The 4,395-nt window shown below is 49.3% G+C and overlaps 3 non-coding genes across 3 annotated transcripts in view; all 3 read right to left on the reverse strand.

The window, feature by feature from the left end:
• LOC143206350 (large subunit ribosomal RNA) overlaps positions 1-1,017 on the reverse strand; it is a 4,098-nt gene extending 3,081 nt beyond the window's left edge. The window contains exon 1 of the ribosomal RNA XR_013008327.1: positions 1-1,017. This exon is cut by the window's left edge and continues 3,081 nt beyond it. This is a non-coding gene — a ribosomal RNA (large subunit ribosomal RNA).
• A 419-nt stretch (positions 1,018-1,436) lies between these two features.
• Positions 1,437-1,591, reverse strand: LOC143206347 (5.8S ribosomal RNA). The gene has a single exon (XR_013008325.1). It is a non-coding gene; the product is annotated as a 5.8S ribosomal RNA (ribosomal RNA).
• Positions 1,592-2,299: 708 nt separating this feature from the next.
• On the reverse strand, positions 2,300-4,288 carry LOC143206349 (small subunit ribosomal RNA). The gene has a single exon (XR_013008326.1). It is a non-coding gene; the product is annotated as a small subunit ribosomal RNA (ribosomal RNA).
• Positions 4,289-4,395: the final 107 nt, after the last annotated feature.

Genomic DNA, 4,395 nt, shown 5'->3' on the forward strand with positions numbered 1-4,395 from the left:
TGCGAAGCGGCCACTTTTAAGGGTAAACCGCCCATCTTCCCTGAGTTCGTGCGAGACGAACTTTCACTTTCATTACGCCTTTAGGTTTAGTGATTCCCAATGACTCGCGCACATGCTAGACTCCTTGGTCCGTGTTTCAAGACGGGTCCTGAAAGTACCCAAAGCTATAGCGTCGCCGATCGGTCTAGGTCTGTTCGAGAACCTCGTCGCCAACAGTCATCAGAGGTCGGAAACGGCACCGGGTCCGATTACCGACGTGCATCTGACGCGCTTGCGACGAGCCGAACGCTAACGAGTAGCGGCCTTAAACCATTCGGTATACCGTCGAGCGAGTCGACCGCGAACACGAGGGTCCGTAAACGAAAACGGCGCGAACCGCAGTCTACGGTCTCCACCTCGAGCCTTAAGCCGACGCCCAACGGATCGCGACGTCCTACAAGGAGAAAAGTGCACGCGTTCGTCGCCGGATCGACGTACGAAAGGCGCGCGCAACGCCGAAACGTCACGTGTCACGCGATCGCACGCCGCCTACTACGAGCCGCGAATGAATTTCTCCCTTCGACCTTTCGGGTTTCTCAGGTTTACCCCTAAACGGTTTCACGTACTCTTGAACTCTCTCTTCAAAGTGCTTTTCAACTTTCCCTCACGGTACTTGTTCGCTATCGGTCTCGTGGTTATATTTAGCCTTAGATGGAGTTTACCACCCGCTTAGGGCTGCACTCTCAAGCAACCCGACTCTAAGGAGAGATCCTCTCGCCGTCAGTCACGGTCGCTACGGGCCTGGCACCCTCTATGGGCTGTTGCCCCGTTCAAGATGGACTTGGACGCGCGACGTAACGTCGAGATAATGGACCCTCCCGAACACCACATTTCCCGGCGCCCGATGTCGGTCGCGGGATTCGGTGCTGGGCTAATCCCTGTTCGCTCGCAGCTACTAAGGGAATCCTAGTTAGTTTCTTTTCCTCCGCTTAGTAATATGCTTAAATTCAGCGGGTAGTCTCACCTGCTCTGAGGTCGCTAGTTTAATATGCGTGGCGCTCGTAATCATCATAATAATGAAGATTAGGAGCCAATACGAAATATAAAAGTTTAGAATGGAAAAGACGCGCCGTCGAAAAACGGTGTTTTCTCCCTCGTATTCGAGAGACAACGCACCTACGATCCGACGTCGATTAAAAACTAATTTTATCGGATACGACGATCGTATTAATGGTGCGCGCTACGTTTATCACAAAAACGTGCGAACGACCGTTTTAAACACGTCTCATCCCTTTCATATTCGTACGACCCGTACGAGAGAGTTAGGTCACACGTACGGGTCCGCTGTCACGTTTTAGAACGTCGCGATCGAATCGCGCTTATACGCTCAGCACGCTCAGACATTTCTCGTCGATCGCGAAGATCAAAGAAAATCCGAGCAGTCTTGAAATGAGATACGACCCTCAGCCAGGAGTGGTCCGGGTATGAGATCCCAGGACCGCAATGTGCGTTCGAAATGTCGATGTTCATGTGTCCTGCAGTTCACAAGTTGACGCGCAATTAGCTGCGTTCTTCATCGACCCACGAGCCAAGTGATCCACCGTTTAGGGTAATCTTTTTTTAAGTTAGGTTTTAAACGCATATCGAAACGTTTCTATTATAAGACGACGACGACGACGACGACGCGCGCTCACGTCATAGACAGCGCTTGCGCCCCTTTCGCAGCCGCCGTCGACTTTAAAACGCTCTTACGGTTTATTTTCGTCTTCTCCACTACACACAACGAGAGGAGCGGAGACAGACTACTCGAAATGGTGACGTTCGTTGTAAATTTTCGTCGTCTCACCTCGTACGACAACAAAAGAGCATACGCTGATCATAGTTTGGCAATATTTTCGTAAACTAAATCTCACCCTTTTGGAATGAAACAAACGAAGGGTGATAAGATTTTCGTAAACTAATCACATTACCGATCATCGTATATGTTCGTCGATATGAGGATCGAAACGTCGATTAGAAATATAATTGGCAAAATCGTTTTATTTTGCGCTCGATTTGTCCATTTATAACGAAATCCGTCGTAGGCCGACGATTATTACTCGTCGTCCTATATAACAACATCTTCATCGTATATATCTCCGCTTTCGGGCGTACATCTTTTAAAACCATATATTATAGGTACCCGAAAACAGCTACGTTGACGACGTCGAAATTCGATCGGAACTTCCGAACTTCGTAGATGGCTCTTTAACGTTCGACAATGATTTTTACAGACTTGTACGTTTACCTATTATATATATATAGGCATAACAACACACTGTAATGATCCTTCCGCAGGTTCACCTACGGAAACCTTGTTACGACTTTTACTTCCTCTAAATGATCAAGTTTGGTCATCTTTTCCTACACATCGACGACGCCGAAACGCCATCGCGTGTCGATCCGAAGACCTCACTAAATCATTCAATCGGTAGTAGCGACGGGCGGTGTGTACAAAGGGCAGGGACGTAATCAACGCGAGCTTATGACTCGCGCTTACTGGGAATTCCTCGTTCATGGGGAACAATTGCAAGCCCCAATCCCTAGCACGAAGGAGGTTCAGCGGGTTACCCGGGCCGCTCGGCCAGGGAAGACACGCTGATTCCTTCAGTGTAGCGCGCGTGCGGCCCAGAACATCTAAGGGCATCACAGACCTGTTATTGCTCAATCTCGTGCGGCTAGAAGCCGCCTGTCCCTCTAAGAAGAATAGTTTGTACGCCGACAGTAAAAACCGCGCACGAACCGCGAAACCCGAAAGCAACGCGGCCGGCGGGCCTTTAGGATGTCAAAAAGCGCCTAGTTAGCAGGCTAGAGTCTCGTTCGTTATCGGAATTAACCAGACAAATCGCTCCACCAACTAAGAACGGCCATGCACCACCACCCACCGAATCAAGAAAGAGCTCTCAATCTGTCAATCCTTCCGGTGTCCGGGCCTGGTGAGGTTTCCCGTGTTGAGTCAAATTAAGCCGCAGGCTCCACTCCTGGTGGTGCCCTTCCGTCAATTCCTTTAAGTTTCAGCTTTGCAACCATACTTCCCCCGGAACCCAAAAGCTTTGGTTTCCCGGAAGCTGCCCGTCGAGTCATATTAGGGAACGTCGACGGATCGCTAGCTGGCATCGTTTAAGGTTAGAACTAGGGCGGTATCTGATCGCCTTCGAACCTCTAACTTTCGTTCTTGATCAATGAAAGCGTTTTTGGCAAATGCTTTCGCTTCTGTTCGTCTTGCGACGATCCAAGAATTTCACCTCTAACGTCGCAATACGAATGCCCCCATCCGTTCCTATTAATCATTACCTCGGGGTTCCGAAAACCAACAAAATAGAACCGAGGTCCTATTCCATTATTCCATGCATACAGTATTCAGGCGAAATTTTAGCCTGCTTTGAGCACTCTAATTTGTTCAAAGTAAACGTGCCGGCCCACCTCGACACTCAGTAAAGAGCACCGCGGCAGGATTGAGTTGGGCCGTCGTAACCACGACGCGCACAACACGCACGCCGAAACGCACGCGCGACGGCGACGCGACACGACTAAGCCCACCGGCAGGACGTCTCGCGAAAAACACGCCAGTTAACACCGCGAACGATGAACCGGCGGCGCGAGACACAAATTCGACTACGAGCTTTTTAACCGCAACAACTTTAATATACGCTATTGGAGCTGGAATTACCGCGGCTGCTGGCACCAGACTGGCCCTCCAATTGATCCTCGTTAAAGGGTTTAGAGTGTACTCATTCCGATTACGGGGCCTCGGATGAGTCCCGTATCGTTATTTTTCGTCACTACCTCCCCGTGCCGGGAGTGGGTAATTTGCGCGCCTGCTGCCTTCCTTGGATGTGGTAGCCGTTTCTCAGGCTCCCTCTCCGGAATCGAACCCTGATTCCCCGTTACCCGTTACGACCATGGTAGGCGCAGAACCTACCATCGACAGTTGATAAGGCAGACATTTGAAAGATGTGTCGCCGGTGCGAGACCGTGCGATCAGCTTAAAGTTATTCAGAGTCACCAAGTTGTACGATGACGAGCGCGAACCCGAAACCGATTGGTTTTGATCTAATAAAAGCACTCCTTCCATCTCTGGTCGGAGCTCTGTTTGCATGTATTAGCTCTAGAATTACCACAGTTATCCAAGTAATTGTGGGTACGATCTAAGGAACCATAACTGATTTAATGAGCCTTTCGCGGTTTCACCTTAATTCGGTATGTACTGAGACATGCATGGCTTAATCTTTGAGACAAGCATATGACTACTGGCAGGATCAACCAGGGAACTGTTCTTATTATTTTATCGACACGAAGCAGATAAAACAAATACAGACACAGTTTATTTTATAAGTTTGACTTATAAAGAAACGTGTGCGTAAGACGACGATATAT

This window comes from Rhynchophorus ferrugineus, unplaced genomic scaffold (genome assembly GCF_030347505.1).
Source record: "Rhynchophorus ferrugineus isolate W39M unplaced genomic scaffold, kcgeb_rfMv2 rfM653, whole genome shotgun sequence".
Classification (NCBI taxonomy): Eukaryota; Metazoa; Arthropoda; class Insecta; order Coleoptera; family Curculionidae; genus Rhynchophorus; species Rhynchophorus ferrugineus.